This window comes from Hyaena hyaena, unplaced genomic scaffold, assembly GCF_003009895.1.
Source record: "Hyaena hyaena isolate Hyena2069 unplaced genomic scaffold, ASM300989v1 scaffold_127, whole genome shotgun sequence".
NCBI classification, from domain to species: Eukaryota; Metazoa; Chordata; class Mammalia; order Carnivora; family Hyaenidae; genus Hyaena; species Hyaena hyaena.
The window spans coordinates 2,709,860-2,729,801 of record NW_024080758.1 but is presented as its reverse complement, the minus strand read 5'-3'; the positions used below and the strand labels follow the sequence as shown (position 1 = coordinate 2,729,801).

Sequence of the window (19,942 nt, the reverse complement as noted above, 5' to 3'; positions counted from 1 at the left end):
GAAACACGGCCCGAACCCAGCTCAGGAAGGCTGTGTCACCCAGGTGAGGACGGCCCAGGCAGGGGCCCTCCGTCTGGCTGACTAGCGATGGTCTCTTCCATCTTGATGGTTCCCAGGGTGCCTTGGGTCGAATCATTTGGCCCCATAAAACCTTATGAGCCAGGCTCACGCGTGTCTTTGATGAAGGCGCTATTGCTAGTTAATCGTGCCTTGACTCACCTCAGCTCCTTCAGACCAGTGGGTGTTCTGTCCCTGGATGTTCCTGTAACTCAGAGGATCTTTGGCAGAATTGAAATCTAGTGCATGGGACCCGGGTCTGCAGCAGGCTGAGAACCTAAGTGTGGAAGTTGAGGTAGATCCGCCCAAGGGAGAGGGCGCAGTCATTCGTGCCGTCATCTGAGGTTGGATCATCTCCAGCACAGAACAGGGTCGCCCACTACTGGGAAGGTGCCCTGAAGCCCGGGGAGCATGGGGGAGGGTGGGAGGTCCCTGGAGGGCGGAGGCTCCCTTTCTGCGTAGCTCTGAAGACCATGCGAACACAGTGTCAGCCCCCAGGGGCTAAGCAGAGGGAGAACCCAGCTCTCCACTTACCCCACGTGGGTCCACAGGCAGGGGAGGGGCTCCAAGTGAAGAGGGGTTAGAGTCCCAGGGGCTGCCTCTCCCCACCTTGAGGACAAGCCTCTGGAGGGAACTGAGAGGGGAAGTTACCAGGATCCACGTGAGAACGGAAGCAAGTCCAGGGTCTTGCAAGTTCAGGTGCGGGAGGGGAGCTGGAAGTGAGACACGTGGTCAGGAAGCGCGGTCTGGAGTGCGGTGCAGGCAGAGAGGAGCCTGAAGACCCCGCCAGCCAGCCGGCGGCAGGGGTGCACAGGCCGGCCACCGCACCTGGAGGGCCCAGGGGTGTTTGCAGAGCTGCCGTAGATGGCGTCTTCCCCTGCTTGTGGTGGAGCAGCTCTGGAATCCAGACTGTGAGTCAGCGCTAATCAAATGTAAGAGAGATTGCCTAGAGGGCCGAGACTGCAGACTCTCCCATGAGCATGCAATGTCTGGTGTGATGAATCTTGTGGGTTTTCAGAGCACATGGACCGAGCACAAACAGATAAGGCTTCATTCTCCGATCCACAGTGTTGCAACCAGGGGCGGGTCCCTGACGGTCAATGTCACCTCGCTCTGAACTCCGGGGCTGGGTCTCGGGAAGCCAGACCACAGGCCATGCGGGTAGACTGCAGCCAGGAAACGCTGGGCGGGACAGTCCTTCCTGCGGCCCCTGTGCTTCCCCTTCCCCCCACTGCAGCCGAGGCTGGACATGCTTCCCCTCCTCCCACCCCACCCCCACCCTGCACGCCCAGGCGGCCCCGCGGGCCCCTCTGCACAGACATTTGCCTCTGGTCCCCACACCAAGGGTAGTCCTGCACTTGTTTTCGAATCTTCTTTCCCTACCTTCCAGGCTTCTCTGAAGGACTGCCTACCCCTTAATTAACTGGCAGTTTTACTGACTTGAGTTAAACAAAGAAGCCTTTCTCATAAGTGAGGCCAAGTCCACCAGAATGGACTCCGTATTGTTTGGAATACATTTGGTTCTATTTTCCTGGGCCTTGGCCGGTCACAGTTCCTCCGTAAGTGTACACTCTGTTCTCGTGCTGGGTGACAGATTTCTAAAGGCTCCCTCAGTTTCTCTCCCCTGGAGCTTGTTAGGAAGTTGCCCTGCAGTATTCTGTATTTCCAGAAATCCAGTCTGCATTGATCTGCTTCTAACGAGTGGACTCTGAACAGTTTGCTTGCAGTGGTGTCGCAGAGGAAGGGCTATGAGAACCCAAGAACCAAGGAAGAGAAGGCAGGGTGGATGCTGTCGGACTTTGCCTTTCTTCCCTTTAGCCCTGCAGATATGAAGATAAGGGACTCACGGTCAGAGGCTCTGCCAGCCCTTTAACAGGCTTAACCGCGAGGTCAGCATCTGGAAGTCGGTGGCGCTTTTTGCTGCCTACATGTGTGTGAGGGAGTTTACACTCTGGGCCACCAAGTGCCCACAGGGTCTCCCCACAGCTGCTCTCGGTGGACTTTGGGTTCACCTTTGGCCAAGGACGTGGGCGGTTAGCTCGGCATGAGTCACTGAGAGGTGACCAGGTTGCCACCCACGCTAACAGGTTTACAACGTTAATATACTGTTTGCAACAGCGAGATTGAGGGCAGGACCTGACGAATGATTTTTCTCCCTCCTGACCTTGGCTAAACTTTAACCACCACTGACCTCGGAAGAGAAGGTGTTCACATTCGCTTTTTATCCAAATCACCGCGTTGCCCTCAGCTCCCTTCTTGCCACACTCTGTCATCTATTTTGACTCGATAAAAGTAAGTTCTCTTTATGATGCAGTGCAGCGTGAAGATCTTTAGGCCTCATGAAGTGGGTTGGCATTAATTCACATCCAACAGAATTTAGCGTCTTTAGCTCATACTGTTTCTTCTGAGAGGTTCTGTGATCATGGTCATCTGTAGCATTATAAACGTTAGGCAGAGTGAAAGCAATTTAAAGGTATTTCATGAGGTTTAATTTAAAAAAAATAATTAAAATTTTAACCATAAGATGAATTGGGTTCCAGAAGCCAGTTTGCCAGTGGTAGTTCAGGGCTTGGGAAACATTTTCCTCCTGAAGAAGGTGTTAAGGATCGTGGTGCTATCACCAGACCAGCCCCGGAAAGTCTGTTCAGCCCCTGATCTCACAAGCGTTTGCCATACATTTTAAAAAGATCAAAAAGGAGAAAGTAATTAAAAAAAAAACCAAAACTGAGCACAGTCTTAGGGTTTAAATCATGCTGACTATCAGTTAGACTTGACTTTCTTTAGGACCCGGAGAAAGATCTAGAGAGGCAGAGGCTTGTTAAGGCTTTGAGAGGGACTTCCGGTATACTCACACGTGTTCTGGTAAGATAACTTTGTTGTGAGAATAGCAGCACTTTCAGGAGAGGATACTTTCGAAAGAACACAAGGCAAAGATCACCCTCATCTTTCGAAGTCCAGCCTCACTCCCTAGAGAGATAAGCAGGGTGACTTTCTTTCCTGAAATGTTCAGAGTATGTACATGAACCTGCATTCACAGTACCCTTCTTCTGTTCTTTCTCTCTTTTCCCAGCGATTCTCACACCCTCAGAGACTCTCGTTCCCCCTCACCCCTCCAAACCGCTCCCTCGGGCCCTTGCGCTTTTCCTTCCCCTCCTTTCTTTCTGTCTCGCCTCTTCTGGTCTTTCTTGTGGAAGGACTCAGCCTCAGTCTTGATCTGCTACATGCACCCAGAAGGTGGTGGGGGGTGGAGGAGGGTGAGTGAGTGAAGGGAGGGAGGAGCGAAGCAGTCTCCTTAGTGGGCAGAGAGAAGAAAATCCCACGTTTTACTCCTGGTTATTTTCACTTTACTACTAAATACGGACATCAATGCAGATCAGCTCCTGAAAATCTACCTCATTCTTTTTAACAGATGTATAGAAGGTCATCTCATGAATGGACCATAATTTGTAGACTTGTGCCTATTGTTTCCATTTATGTTTACTGTATCAAAAATGCTGCCATTAAGGTACATGTCCTTGTATCTTTGTATAAAGGTATATAGGATAAATCCATGTGGTAAATTCCTAAATGCTAGCTTGCTGCATCAAAATGTACATCCATTTAATTTTTTAAGTGTATTTATTTATTTTGAGAGAGAGAGCGTGTGCAGGAGGGGCAGACAGAGAGGGAGAATCCCAAGCAGGCTCTGTACCATCAGCACAGAGCCCAACTCAGGGCTCAAACTTGCAAACCACAAGATCATGACCTGAGCCGAAATCAAGAGTCGGATGCTTAACTGACCGAGCCACCCACGCGCCCCAAAGTGTACATTCATTTTAAATGGAGGCAACGATCACCAAACTCTGTCCTGTATCCACCAAGATGTCACTTTCCTCAAAAGAACTGAGAATGGGTGACACGATACTTATTATATCTTATCTAAATTCATTTCAAAATATGTAAGGGTCTTCTCCTGTTCCTTGACCAAAGTCTGCCCTGTAGGGTGAGATTTGGTGGCATTGACCTGACAAACATCACTTAGTGGTGGCGGGAAGGACATTTTTGTGAGCATCCTGGGAACACGCAGAAGAACACGAACCATGAAGGGATTTGAACAAGTAGGTGCGGGATCCGAGACGGGAGCGGCATGAAATCTGCCTCCCAGAGGACAAGGCCGAGAAGAGTGATTTCAGCCCCCATAGTTTCCTGTGGCCTGTTGTCAGGAGAAATGGTGGCAGAGCGGAAGTGACAGGCCGCTGCTGGTTTGGAGGCACGATGTGTCTACAGGTCAGGTGTTTGTAACCTCGAGATCACCAGTAGTCACACAGCAGCCCCGCTATTTTTGTTTTGCCAGTAATTTTTTACCTTTCCCTCGGAAGCTTTGGTGAGCCGACAAACTATGAGGTTTCTGCACAGCAGCGGAAACCCTTTCCTCGCTGGCTTTTCTTCTCAAGGCCGCGCTGGCTCTCTTGTGGGTTTTCGCCATCCGTCACTGCGACCTGGTGGTCCAAGAGCCAGTGGAGCGAGTGGCCGCGGCTGGGAGAGTGGGGGGCGCCGTCACCCACCCGACTCTGACCCGGGCCTGCCCTCGGGCCCCCCATCCCTGCGTCGCACGGGTGCTGTTGGCTTGTCCTCTGACGGTGCTTGTGTCCGTGTCCCCGTCCGGAAGCTCCCTCCTGGGGGGTTAGCCTTGGCCGGGGCATCTAGTGTGGCACTTCCCGCAGCCGCGCTCGTGGAGTGGGGCCTGGAAGCCAGAGCCGCGTCTCCACCCAGGAGGGGAGATGAGCGCCCTCGCTTCCTCCAGTGTCCCGCCTGCTCACCTCCCTTGTCTCCCAAGTGAGAAGTGTCTCACCCAGTGAGTGAGCAGATGTTTTATTCTCTGCCTGCTGATGGGGACAGTAATCCTTTGGCCACTGAATCATTTTTTTCCACACTATAATTTTCAACGGAAGTATCTTTGGTGGCCAGACCCCTGTCCAAGATCTTGAGCTCTGTGTGTGTTTGTGTAGAATACTGAGTTGCCTGATACATCTAAGCGGGGCCTCCTTTTGTTTGCTACCAATTTTTAAAGATTGGCTTCTTAGCCTTGGCTGCTGTCAGGACACTGGGGCAGCGAGCAACTCGATCTGTCAAGGCCCAAGCACTTTTAATGTGAACTTTTTAATGGCAGGCCTTTTATTTTTTTTTTTTAATTTTTTTTTTAATGTTTTATTTATTTCTAGGAGAGAGAGAGAGAGACAGCGTGAGCAGGGGAGGGTCAGAGAGAGAGGGAGTCATAGACTGAAACAGGCTCCAGGCTCCTAGCTGGCTGTCAGCACAGAGCCCGACGCGGGGCTCGAACCCACGAACCGCGAGATCATGACCTAAGCGAAAGTCGGACGCTTAACCGACTAAGCCACCCAGGCGCCCCAATGGCAGGCCTTTTAATTCAGCCCCCAAGGGCCGCCTTCCTCCAGGGTCTAGAAACATAACAGCAGAAACCCAAAGGAGAAGGAGGGAAAAGAAGACGAACAGGACACAGAAGTAGTGCCAGTAGTGACAGTTCGGGAAGGGGAGTCAGGGACAGCCTGTGCCAGGCCCTGGCATGGGGCTCTGACCCCCCCAGCCCCTCAGAACAAGCTGAGCAGGTGGCCTTGGCCCCGCCCACTCTCCTGAAGGCCGCAGCCCTGACCCCAGGCCCCCGCACTGGAAGGAGTGTTCTAGGCTCTGACAGAGCCTCGGGTGATGGCAGACGGGCTCAGGACGTCTGGCAGCTTCTCAGACCAAGCCCTAATCCGACTTGGCTGTTTCCCACCTGACTTGAGGCCAACACAAAGTGATCGGCGCTGCTGATACACGCATGGCCCTGACTGAGGTGGGGAGGGTGACCCACGCATCACCTCCAATGTTGCTGCACGTGGCAGAACACGGACAGACCCTGTGCCGTCAGCTTCTGGCCACAGAATTCCAAACCGTGGCTCCTGGCTCCTGGAGGGCCACCGCCTGACTGTCTTTCTGAGGCCCTGCTTCATTTGTTTTCTTCTGAATCATATTTTTGACATCCTCTGCTGAACCTTTTCCCACCACCTCCCCGCCCTGCCAGGAGGATTAGATCCACATACTGTCCATACCACTTTCTTCTCAGACGAGAGAATTAAGAAGCTGTTCGTTCCTGCCCCTCCCTCATGTGAGCACTGCCACGCTCACTCCCGTCTGCGTGTGTGCATCACCGAGCCTGGGAGCCTGTAGGAAATCAGACCTCCGTAGGAACCTCCACCTTCCCCGACTCCACGAAGTAGGAGACGGCCTTGTAGTAGGAGCCAGAGTGGGACATCATTTGGAGGATGAATGCTTACCCATCCTCCACCCTTGATGAACAGCTTCCTGCATGGCCTTCTGGATATGCAGGATCATTGGAATGGGGACATCTCAAGCTCCTGGCTCAGGCACACGCTAGTTTCCTCAACCGAAGTGTTTACTGAGACCGACTACGTGCACTGTGGTAAATGTTGGCACACCGGAGCAGAGTCCTGACTCTCACGGAGCTTGTAGGCAGCCCTTGGGAATCAGCTGTGTGCCACACTTGGGTCTTTCCAGAAAGCCAGGCATTTGAGAAGCTGAGAGGAATTCTTGAGCCAAGTCAAGGCTGGCCTGATGGGACAGGTCTGAACGAGGTTTTAACAGCACTGGAGTAGGAGTCCCTTCAGTGGATCAAGCACCTGTACCTTGTGGAGTATACTGACCGATTTCAAGATTTCACTCACTATCCTCCCGTGTTGAAACCTCACATAGAAAGAAGAGTTGACAGCTCTGGCTTCCCGAGGTCCTCGCTACCCCGTTCTGGGAGCTCGCATCCCCGTGTCCCACTCCAGCCGACCCTCGCTGTGTTAGTTTGCTCGGGCTTCTATAACTAAATACCACTGACTGAGTGGTATAACAACAGAAATTAACTTCCGAAGTTCAAGTTCAAGGTGCCAACAGGTTGAGCTCCTTCCTAGGCCTCTCCCCTTGGCTTGCACAAGGCTGTCTTCTCCCTGTCCTCATGTGATCTGCCTTCAGCACACATGCAGCCCCGGCGTCTCTGGGTGTCCAGACTTCCTCTCCTTATAAGAAACCAGTCATACTGGATTCGGGCCCACCCCAGGGGCCTTCTTTGACCTCATCACCTCTTTAAAGGTCTTATCTCCAAACACACAATCTGATGTGCGGGGTGGGGGGTGGAGGTTCAGGCTTCAACATGTGAATTTTGGAGGGAGGCAGTTCAGCCCCTAACACTGGCCATATCCATCTCAGCCGTCGCCTCCTGACTCTCCATTCCGGCAGGGTACTGCTTCCAAGGATCACTCCCCCTGCGCGTAGTTCCGTGATGTATTTGGACCTACTAGAAGTCAACTGTCTGCACTGGAAAAGGAATTTCTTCCTTTTCGGGCTTGCACTTGGACTCAAGAGCTCAAGCGGTGCCCAGCAGCCAGTCCCAGTGTGCGTGGGTCACTAGAGGTGACTAGGGCGAACCTCGATACTCAGCTCACGACCAACCCGGTACTAGTAGAGTAGTGGTACTAGTGAGCCCCTAGAGGATCCTTCTCCCAGAGGTCAGTGTTTCAAGGGACACTCGTGAGGGGAAGCAGTGATTTGACGTGGCCTTTTTCATGGGACCGTTTTGACGCAGCCTTAAAATCAAACGCTTAAACTCTCAGCTACCTTTGTTCTAAAATAATGTGTAAAATAGAGGTTCTTCCCTGTGAGATAATTTGCCTCAGACACTTTCAGGTTCTTCAGCCCCGTCAGAAACTGACTAGGTAGTTAGATATCAACAAAAACTGCACAAAATATGCAGTGGGATTTCTGAGCACCCAGGACCGTGTGGGTGGTAGTGTAGTTCAAGTTAGGTGGCTCTGTACTGTTGGTCTGGGTGAGCTGTGACAGCGTGACACTGCTCACATTTTACGTTTCAAGTCTTCCCTCGTTTCCCGTCCTTACTTGGGGCAAGGATATTGATTCCTCTTTGCTCCAAAATCTGACGGTCATGAGTCAGCCCTTTCTGTCCATGGCTACAATCGTCCCTGCCTTCTGAGCCCCCGGGGTAGGCCAAGACTCAAGAAGCATATACCTTTTCTCTGTCATCATCAGAGAGTGAATATCAGAACTTCTAGTCTCAAATTAGGACCAATAATCCTGGCTTACTCCCACCTTCCATCGAACTTGATGAAAGCTGACCAGGGCCTCATGCCCAGAGGCATCCCCTTCTGCCCCCGGCACATGTGTGGGTTGTAGTTACCCTTGCACATAAACATAGTGGTAACATTTCTGAACCAAACTCCCTGTCCATGCCATTTCTGTCCAGTTCATCTGACCAAAAAAAAAAAAAAAAAAAAAAATGCTGATTCTGGGGGTCTTTGTTCAAGTCCTGGCTGCTCTCCTATCTGTCCCTTTCTCCTAGGACAGCCTCATTCTGGCTCATGCACTTTCTCTCTGCCCATCGCAGACCCCCCTTGCTTCCCCTCCAGTCTGAGGCAAGAATGGCAGTTCCTGTGTGCTCACATGTCCCACAGCCATGGGCCAACCCCGTCCATTCCCACATTTCTACCTATCTTTGGCTCTTGAGATCTGGGGCATAGGACAGGACACAGGAAATACTTTTCCTCTGTTGCCTTTGCCTGATTCCCAGTCAGCAGCCTCCTTGTAGAGAAGACAAAAGCCGTATTCTACCCTTGGGGCTAGCTCACCTGCACGGGAAAACATTTAGTCTTCTGTGGTCACCGGCACGTATGAATGGCAGGCATGCGCTCTGGGAAATGGTCTGTGGTCTTCCTACATGGGAAAACATTTCCAAAATACAAACATTTCCCATGGGGTTCACTGTTGTGTTTTTAAACCTTCACAAGCTGTCACTGAGCACTTTGGCTCTCCCTACGGGAAAGCTTCTGTTCCTTATTACAGCCAAGTGTACCCTAAGCCACAGGGTGTCCAATCCTGGGGAATCTTTTGGGATGCATTGAATTTCTCCTGTTGAATCAGTCTCTTGCACAGCTGCCCCTGCTGCTACCTAGCTGCTATCTCTTTTCCTTTTTCTCAGCTCTTAGAAGAGAAAGTGGAAAAAGAAAATCCCATTTTCCCCTGTAGGGAGCCAGCATAAAATCAGGTAGGCCTGAGAATTGGGAAGTGATGGCTGTAACTTTGAAAGGCTCAAAAAGAATTGATTAAAATCAATTTTAACTTCCTATAAAGTACATGTTCTATGATCTAAAAAAACACATATCAGCACACACACATGCTATTTATCTGTGTATTTTAAGGGAATTCTGTACTGAGTTTTCAGAAGTTCTCTAAGGATAAAATGACTGAGCCGTCCATTAAACTGTAGGTAAAACTGTTCATCGACCCTCATAAAGTCCGATCACTGATGGAGAATAGTGAGAGCATTTGTAAGGAACAGTAAGAGGTCCTTGAAAGAAATGAGAGATGGGGAGTAAATGCCCCCAAATGATAGTTCCTAGTGTTTTAGATAACCAAGTTGTTTTAGGCACAAAATATGTCCTTTGGGCAAGATACTACAGAGCTCTTGAGCTCACGGCAGCATACTGGCTGGAAAAAAATATCTCCGATTCTTATTGCTATGTGTGTTCAAGGGGGGTGGCCCCACCAGGTTCTAGAGAACTGGAATGCAGGGAAATAGTGAGCTTGGGCCCTTGAACAGACAGAGGGGAGGACCTGGGGGTGATGGCGGGGGTGGGGGTGTGTGTAGACAGCTCCTGCTCTGCCAAGAGGGAACAGATGATGGAAATCTCTCTTCCCGCACAAAGGACACCGATCATACTATCCACTGCCCTTCAGAGGTAAAGAGGAACAAATTTGCTTTCACTTGTAGTGGAAAACGTCACCGTAATAACGTCCCAAAGTAAGATAGATTGGGTACCACCGTCGTAAAAGCATCCGCCGGCAGCTTGTGGGCAGCGTCTGTCGGGTGGATTAGGCCAAAGGACTTCATGAGCCCTCCCCTCTCCCTCTCAGCTTCCTTAAACTGGAAAGGAACCGCTGGTATAACCAGAGCCTACTGCGGACCCAGCAGCTCATCTGGCCTGGTCCTCACAGCCGTGGTGTGGAGGGAGTTGGCCTAGTCCTACCTTCCACGCGAGGATGCAGATGACGAGGCCTATGTGACTCGCCCTCCCCACAGCTAGGCTTCAAACTCCCTTCAGACTCTGGCTCTAGGTTCATGTATTTTATTTTTGTTGTGTTTATAAAAAAGATATTGGAGTCCGCCTGAACCCAGATTTGCTTGGTCCTAAGAGTCCAGACCATGCAACACTCTAGAGGGCTGAGTGGTCTTTCCCACTACGCCACCCACCTTCCTCCTACATTGTCAAGATTCTTTTTGTCGCAAGTGACAGAAATCCACCTCAGTCAGTCTGCCTGCCTGAGAAGAGTTTCTGCTCACACGGCTGCACGCATGTCCTACGTGGATAGAACTGGTGACAGAATTCAGGGGTACCGTCTGGGTCATCAGATTACACACTCTCTCTCGCTCTCAGTTCTTCTTTCCTCTGTTGTGCTTTATTCTTCCCTTCCACACAGTGTGGTAGATAAGATGGCGTCCAGCAGCCGCAGCGCGCACCTTCTGGCTCTATGGCAAAAGCAAAGGTCTATCCCCACTAGCTTCAGATTTGAAAATGTGCATCTGGGGCGAACTTCTGTGGCATGTTGGGTCTCGTGCCTGCTGCAGCTCTACCAGGACCACATGCTTCCTGTGGGACAGAAGCTGTTCATAGGCTCGGCAGGCGCGAGGATGATAGACAAACCAGAAGAACGGATGTCCATGGTACTGTTTCACTGAGAAACAGCCTGGAAGGAATGTCAGAAAGAAGACTCAAAGGTGGTAAAGCACATCCAAAGGCTGATCCGACTGGGATGTGCAGCAAACCCCGCACTGTCCCAGCGCCACATCGGGAACGAAGACCTGCGAGAGTAGGAGGCTGGGGTCCCTGAGGGAGCAGCCAGACCCTCTCATGCCGGGACACGAGCTAGAGGCTTGGGAAGAAGTCTGTTGGCCGCAGAAGGGAAAGATGGGCCAGGAGGCCGGTGAGGCCCCCCCGAGGTGGAGAAGTGGTGCGGGGACCCGCTGTACCTGGAGGCGGTGTGCGCCACGTTCTGTGAAGGATCCTCCGTCCCAGTGTATGTCATGCATTGCTGCCTGGAGCCACTGACAGACATGGCCGGAAGACGACTTTCATTTTGGAAATGCTATAGAAAGTGCACTTTGATCTCAACAAGGTGTTAGAGGTCTCCTGGTGTGTTTTCTGTGGATGGAAACATATGGGCTAGTGAGATTTACTTACACCTTTCAGACAGCTATCTGTGAACAGGAGTCATTAACAGATTGATAGACCCCTTTGGGGAAAACATAATGGATGCCTCAAAGCTCTTTTTTTTTTTTCTTTTTTGGTCCTAAGTCAACATTTTTATCAAAGACTCCATGAGATCAAAGGATAGAAGTTGTGTATATCAAATTTGTAAGGGTGGTGAACCCGAGAAGAATAACTAATGCTTTGGGGCACTAATCCAAACTTCAAAACTTAACCTCCTTGATTAGAAACATTTAGTCGATACCAAAGAGATGACCTTAAAATTTCTGACTCAAAATTCAGTAACAGGCTGGAGAATTTTTCTAGCGTTTTGTAGCAGATTGTTTCTGGTCACTGCACTAGTATGAATTCCTCTGTTCTCTTTCTGCAGAGATCGTCAGATGTTCTGGCTGTGTGGTTCATATGTTACTGACCACAGGGGCAGCCTATGATTAGCTTAAGCTGGAAAATCACATTTCCTTGGTCCCCTGACCAAAGTCAGACCTATTAGAGCCAATGATGGGCCATTCTTGGTCTTTGATTTGAGATACTAAGAAAGCAGACTTCCCTTTCCTATTGCTCATAACTGAGGAAGCATGCAGCCACTGAAGATATAGGCTATGTGGTCCGTGGACCTCAGAGAGAGAAGAAGGAGATCAAATCCAGGAAGCAGAGGTGAGGAAGGAAAAGACCCTGGTCACTTCATTCAAGCATTGCCTGAAACCAAGGTTTCCCCTATAACTGTGCAGTCATGTGAACACGGGGGCTGATCATTTTCATTTTTTTGTCAGCCAGTTTCAGTTGGATTTCTTGGTTCATCCAACATCAAAAATCCTAACTGGTATATCTGGGGGTGGGGGTCAAGGGCGACCAGTGCAGTGGCCAGGAAAGCTAATCAGCCTTAGGCTGCATTGTTGCATGGATAGTATCAGCTTCCAGGAATTGGATGCATGCATCCATCACAGAGTGTCTAGGGTTTCTGAGGGAGAGTGACCAGGATAAGAATTCTGTAGCCACATTATGTTAGAAATGGAGATGTTTCATCACGAGGTGAAAAGACGGACAAGTAGACGTGCTATCAACTTTCAGATATTTGAAGAGCTGTCGAGCAGGAAGGGGGTAGATCCCCCATGAGAGAGGAGGGGCTGTGGACCTGGAATCAGAGGGAGATGCATTCCAGGAGGGACGTCGGCCTGATAAACAGATTGCAACAATTCGGGTGCCCTTAAGTGACTATTCAGTTTTGAAGAGTAGTAATTCCCCGACTTTGAAAGTTTTCATACACTCTGTCGGTCGTTTTAGAAGTAATTCCTGTACCGGGTGGGAGGGTTATCCCCATGAGCTTCATTGCCCCTTCTGGCTGAGATTCTAAGTTCCAGAACCCTCCAAAACCTCTTCAGTTTCAGTTACAAGTGAAGTACAGAAACAAACCAGCTCAAGTCTACCTCTCTGTTGCTTCAGTTACCATTAAGTTCTGGGTAATGTGTGCCCTTTCCTTCCTCTGCCTGGCTCTCAGAGCATGTCCTGAGGAACAATTAGAGCTTCGATGGCTTTGATTTTTTTTCTGTTGCTTGTGGGGTGGTGGAGTAAGACAAGTGAGATGTAATATCTCACAAAGTGGCATCACATAGCTATGCGTGTATACATCTACCCGTGTATACGCATGTGGATGCATTCGTTTGGATTTAAAAATACGTATTTCCAATCGGTTGCAATGAATTTTTTTTTCAAATTGAAATAAATAGCTACTCATCTCTGGGGTGCCTGGGAGGCTCAAGGGGTGCCTGGGTGGCTCACTTGGTTCAGTGCTAGACTCTTGGTTTTGGCTCAGGTCACAATCTCATGGTTTGTGAGTTTGAGCCCTGCATTGGGCTCTGTGCTGGTGGCAGAGAGCCTGCTTGGGACTTGCTCTCCATCCCCCTCAGTCTCTGCCCCTCCCCCACTTGCTGTCTGTCTCTCTCTAAAGAAATAAACTTAAAAAAAAAAATAGTTGCTAATCTCTAAAAAGTAGGAGATGTTTACACTTTTTAAAAAGTCCAGGCTTCTAGCCTTGGCTGGGAAATCAGAAGTCCAGTGACAATGGACTCATATCCCCAGTCAGCAGCAGCAGTGGGGCGTGTGCTCTCTCAGGGTGGGGGTCCCCTCTCCTCCCCACCAGACAGGCTTCACATGTCCACCTCCTCTCCGTCCCAGTGAGGTTGTAAGTATGTGTCCCTGCCCTAAATGTTGCTTTGTACCTCTGCTGGCAGGTACCACACTGGCCTGTGTGAGCGGGAGAGGATCAAAATGTGACGACTGTGTGAGCGGGAGAGCATCAAAACATAAGGACAATCTGCTTCTCAGACGCAAAGAATGTAGGGGAGAAAAAGAAAGCAAACACTTCGTTCTGACTCCTGGGTTTGCTATAAAAGTATAATGGTTTAAAATTTTAAGTTAATATAAAATGCAGGGGCACCTGGGTGGCTCAGTCGGTTAAGCAGCCGACTCTTGACTTCGGCTCAGGTCATGATCTCCTGGTTCACAGGTTGGAGCCCCGCATCAAGCTCTGTGCTGATGGTGCAGAGCCTACTTGGGATTCTCTCCTCTCTTTGCCTCTCTCTCTCTCTCTCTCTTTCCCTTTCTCAAAATAAATAAATAAACTTAAAAGAATTAATACAAAATGTGGGTTCTTCACACTTACAGATGGATGAATAGAATGTAGAGGCTGCAGTTTTACCTGGGTGAAAGTAGAAGTAGAACCTCTGGGTAAAAGCCAAGTTCCTTTCCTCATTAGGTCCCCTGTTACCAGTTTCTCATTAATATGCTTGAAGTCTGCTACTCTTCAGGGCCCCCGGCAAGCATCTGATTCCATTCCTGTTAAGTAGTGTTTTCCAGAGTATGTTCCCTGGGGATAATTGTTCCATTGATATAATATGAAAAAAGGATCCTGCTCAAATGAGTTCAGGCAAAGCCAAGTTAAATAAAATAGCTTCAGGTCAATTTGCTGAAAATCAGTCACCACTAGCCGATTCACTAAAAGTCAGTGAATCGCAGTGAATTCACCAAATACAAATTCCATGAAAGATCCATTTGCCAGATATGCTAAATTTACCAATGGTGATTTAGCAGCTTTTTCAGAAATGTTCAGTCTGGATTACTGATATTGAAAGATGCTTTTCTGAATAACCTAACCTTGAGATGCTTCCTGAGACATCACTAGAAAAAAAAAACCTGGAAAGCTGGCAAAACATCACTCAGTATTGTTTGAAAATTTCCTATTTGAAATACAATTTTTCTGTCTCGAGGTTTGGCATTCTGTACATGTCAGGATTGTTTCAACTATTTGGTTTCTTTTCTGTGCTTTTGAAATGTAATTTTCTTTTGGTTTTTAATTTAAGCACTTGTAATGTTCTCTCACTAGTTCCTAAATAACTTATTAGCCCTAATCTTACATTTCTGTCAATTTAGAATTTAATGAGATTTAGATTGATTTAAAATTCTGATATTTGAGGGATGCTTTTGAATTGATGTTTAATTTAAATGTTAATTGCTAGAGATACTAAATTAAGGCTGACAGGCTGCTGGAGGAATTGCAGAAAAGAAAAAACTTAAAATGCTTAACGCTTTAAACCATGTTAAATATGACATTCAGAAACATCCAAAAGAAACCAGAGACAGCCTGAACAATCTCATTCATAGAAAATTATCCATTTATATTTATTTTACAAACTCTTTCCCTCTTTCCTAGTCATCTGCCATTTGCACATTCTTGTCAAAGCTCTGAAAGTCTGGATAGAAAAAAAGTGACCATTGGTAAATTTATGAAAATCAGGAAATAACTCACCACATTGATCTTTCAGTGGATCGATCTGGTTTTCCACTGAAGTTAAACTGGTTACTTTCCTGCAGAACTTCTCAGAGTTTCTAGAAAACGCAGGTCTATTTCAAATCTCCAGAAAAGGCTGTCAGATGACATCTCCCAAAGTCAAAGACCCATAAAAGCCCTGGATTGTGAAGGAGTTCATTTCACTTTGGAAGCATCTTTGATGCTTCTGGGCTCTGTTTGAAAGTCCCATTAATTAGTTTTAAACTTTTGGGTTTTTTTCACCTTATATCTCATTTTTAAAATAAAAAGCAGTAGACCCCTGCTTCGCTCCTCCCAACTTTCAGGCCTGCTTCTTAACCAGCGACTTCCAAAAACCTTTGTTTTCAGCACTCCTGATTTTTATACCTCTCAATTACTTCAGATTTATGTGTCTTACCTATTAGCTAAAGAAATCACCCACTCCTAACTATAAGACGATAAAGATCTAGCTTAAGCTATTCTTTTTTTCTCTATCCCTCATCTCCTTCTCCATTAAAAATAATGATTCTTTAATTCTTTTAATGGCTACCTGTGCAACTTCAAACAATATACTGAAATTTCGGTTTCCTGTGTCATCAACTTGAGACAGTGTCCCTTGATCTCCCACTGTGTTAGAGGCTTAGTTACTCTCATTCTTGGCGGAGAATTCGAATATAAAATTCTCAGTTCAAAATCATTTTCAATGACAATTTTAAAAGCCTGTCTCACTCTCTTCTAAGACCTGTCATTTCTGATGTTCGCTTGTCAATCACCCGTTCTATATTTCTGTAAGTTTTTAGGTTCTGTTCTTCTTTGATGTTCTGAAAGTTCACACAGATGTGTCTGGCCATAGGTACTTTTTCATTGATGCTAGACCTTTTTGTATTAAAGACTTTTTTTTTTTTTTGTCTCTGGGGAAATTTTTCTTTATTTTATTCTTTTTCATTTCAGTTGCTCTGCTTTCTATGTTCTCTTGTTCTCAAAGTCCTGGTAGTCAGATGTTCGACTTCTATGTACTCAATGTCTTGGGCCTTCTGCTTTATATTCTGGGAGTTATCCTTGACTTTCTCTTCCAGACCTTTTATAGAATTTTTATATTTCAGTGAATTTTGTTTTTTAAATTTAAAAGAACTCTATCTTGCTCTTTAATGGTTTCCTTTTCATAGCTCCCTGTTATTTTGTGGACACAACCTCTTCTTGAATCTCTCTAAGGATAATATGCCCAGGGCACCTGGGTGGATCAGTTGGTTAAGCATCCGACTTCAGTTAAGGTCATGATCTCTCACCTTGTGGGTTTAAGCCTCATGTAGTGTTCTGTGCTGACAGCAGAGCCTGGAGCCTGCTTTGGTTTCTGTGTCCCCCTCCTTCTCTGCCTCTTCTGCTCATGCTCGCTCTCTCTTTCTCTCTCTGTCTCTCTCAAAAATAATCATTAAAAAATATTTTTAAAAATAAATGAAATAATTATTTTCCATTTTCTGAATAATCTTGGTTTCTTTCGAGGTTTTTTTTTCTCCTATTTATTCTGGCCTTTCATCTTGCTGTGTACTTTTCTTGAATTTTAGGGGCTTCCTAGTGGCCCATTCATATTTTAAACCTCTCTATTGAGATATAATTCATATACCTTACCATTTACCCACTTAAAGTTCATAATTCAAGGCTTTTAGTGTATTCACAGAGCTGTATGTCTGTCACCACAATCGACTTTAGAACATTTTATTACCTCCCCCTAACAAAACCCGGTGCTCCTTACCTGTTAGCCCCGAACCCTCTCCCCATCCCCTCTGTGCTAGGCAACCACTGTTGATTCATATTGGAAAAGAAGGGGTTAGAAGGTCTGGCTTATTGCTCTGGCGGTTTCAAAATGGAAGTCAAGAAGAAGACAATGGCCAAGAGGGAGGAAAAGGCAGGAAAAGTTGAGACTGAGTAGGACCCAAGTCCCAGAAAGCCAGACGCAGGCATCAGGACCTCAGAGAGCCCTGCGGGGGGGCTGGTGTAGCAGGTGAGCAGTCAGACCACGCCATGTTGGGGAGGCTCACTTCTGTACTCAGGGCTCAGAGGAGGACATCCTGCAGCAGGTGACAACACTGTGCCAGCAGAACTTAGGTTTCATTGGGGGGATTGCTGCTGGTGTGTTCACAGCTGTACGTGGCGCACAGTAGGCATTAGGTATTTGCAGAGTAAATGTTCAGGCATGTAATGCCTTACAATTTGCAAAGCACATTTGTCTTTAATACTTACATCTCATTCGAGTAGGCACCTGAGCAAAAGTGGATTCACTGTGGAGCTAATGAGGCTTAAACTGTAGACCCTTCACTTGCGTGAGTCCCTTCTGAGACCGTATTCTCAATTTTGTATTTGTCAACCTGGAATTCTTTTTTTTTTTTTAATGTTTTTATTTATTTTAGAGAGAGAGCACGAGCAGGGGAGGGTCAGAGAGAGAGAGAGAGAGAGATACAGAATCCGGAGACAGGCTCCAGGCTCTGAGCTAGCTGTCAGCACAGAGCCCAGCGCAGGGCTCGAACCCACGAACCGTGAGATCATGACCTGAGCCAAAGTTGGACGCTCAACTGACTGAGCCACCCAGGTGCCGCCTCCCCTGTTTTTTTAAAGTGAGAGTGAGAGAGCATGTGCATGAGTGGAGGGAGGGAGGGAGAGAGAGAGAGAGAGAGAGAGAGAGAGAATCTTAAGCAGGCTTCACATTCAGCACAGAGCCCTACATGGAGCTCAGTCCCATGACCCTGGGATTGTGACCTGAGCCAAAATCAAGAGTAGGGTGCTCAACTGACTGAGTTACCCAAGAGCCCCTGAATTCTTTTTGTTAGAGAAGACCTACCAAACAAATTTTGTTTGGAAACCTGAAGTTGGGTCTGTCTTTCTGGATATCAGCAGAAGATAATCTGTTTTTGAACTATAAAAGCCATGGCTCTGAGAATTGGGTGCCTTGTCCAAGGTCACACACATAGTAAGTGGCAGAACATTTCATGCTTGACTGGTTTCTCCTACGTGTCCTCCCCATCCGCGCAAGAAGATGGTACAGCTCCTGATGGACGCGTGTGCTGAGGCCACCAGCCACCAGGAGCAGGGCCGGCCCTGGGCTTTCTGCAGATGTCTGTCAGCAAGCACTGCCCCGGCAATGACCGCAGGTGGGGAGCTTCTGTCCTTCCTAAGCTCAGGCTACCTCTCTAACACAAAGCAAGCAAGAAAGGCCACACACACCCTCACCTACACATTTAATTTTAGTTATGAAATACCTTTGAAAGTATTTTCTCTGAACAAAGGGAAATACTGAAGCCTCCTTTCCACTTCTATTTCTGAATGAGACTTTTAATCTCATGTTGTTTCATGGTCTTAAAATGTATGATCTAAAGGGGCTGAAAAAAAAAGTCAGAGGTTGCGTTTTCAGCTTCCAGCTCGTTCCGGGATTCTCCCAGGTGGGGAAATCAGTGTCTGCTCTGCGGAGATGAATCCACTTCCCACTGTGTTGTGCCTCTGACTTTCTTCCTTGGAAATTAACTTTCCCTCCATGCTTTTCAACGTTGCAACGAAGTGTATTTCATGCTTGCCTTTCCGCAGACACAAGTGGATGTGTTCTGAGTAGAAATCTGCGCCGCCGGTGCCTGGAGGAGACATTCTCAGTCTGTTTTGGAGGACAGAGCTCCACTCCCTCAAGACAGACCAGAGATCTCCCTGAGTCTCGGGCCTGCATCTCTGGAGGCTCCCCAGCCCCCAGGCCAGTGTGGAACTTGGCTCTGGGAGGAGATTCATTCTTACTAGACTTCTATATTCTGAAGCCATCGATCGAGAGCAGTTTAAGGGGGTCAAACTCTCTTGGGTATTAACCTGGGATGATCAGAAAAGTGAGGGTTATAGAGACTTCCTTCTCTGCGTCCCCTCCATGCCCCGACCCCCAGCAAGACTAAGTGCTGAGCACTGCTTGTTTTAGCCTCGGGATGCTTGCTGGCCCCACCAGCTACTCAGGCCCCCTCCGGTGACCCTCCCACAATCCAGGAACAGAAAAGGGGTGCACTACAGGAGACTCCTAGGGCCCTGCTCCATCGCTATGGCCGGCATCTCTTATGATTGGTCAGTGACCCTACCACAGTGCAGGTTATTAAATAATCTGAAAAATCTCGCCTCCTCTTGACAGAATTGATAACTTGGGGGTGTTGAAGTGAATCACGGGCTCCTGCCTGATGCCCCAGTCCCCTGGCAGAACAGAAGCAAAGCTGTTCATCCACAGGCCAATTCCTAGGCTCCTCTCGGGGAGCACTCGGCTCCCAGCGTTGCTGCGCTGAGGTGTCATCAACACCGATGGCAGTAAAGACACGGAAGGGCGCTGGAGCCATCCCTGCGTCCGGGTCAGGACCAGGACGCCGTTGCGAGCACCAGAGACCCCCAGCTGTGAGCGAGTGAATTCCACTGCCTTATGAGAGCACGTGTGAGAACTGAAGAATGTGTGAGGCCAGCTCTCATCTGTCAGCAGCCCCCAGTGTTAGGACAGCCGGCTGGCCAGGAGTGTGCACCCCGGAGAGGTGCGCCACGCCAGATGGGACTTGTAAAATCTACCGACTCAGAGGGTTTGCGCCCTAGGTGGCCTCTGGTGGAGCCTGGGTTTAACCTTCGTAAACACAGACTCCTCTCTGCAAGGAGATGTCTGCAGGGAAAGAGCATTCCCCGTGGCCGGCCCCCCAGTGTGTGTGCGGCAGTCCAGGGCCAGGCAGTCGGCAGAAAGGCGGGGAGGGGGGGTTGGCTGGGAGAAAGG

At 48.4% G+C, this 19,942-nt stretch overlaps 1 protein-coding gene across 3 annotated transcripts in view; it reads left to right on the top strand.

Annotated features, from left to right (window-relative positions):
• Nucleotides 1-19,942, top strand: part of SMYD3 (SET and MYND domain containing 3) — a 695,636-nt gene that overhangs the window by 594,790 nt on the left and 80,904 nt on the right. The gene's annotated exons all lie outside the window — the stretch shown is intronic.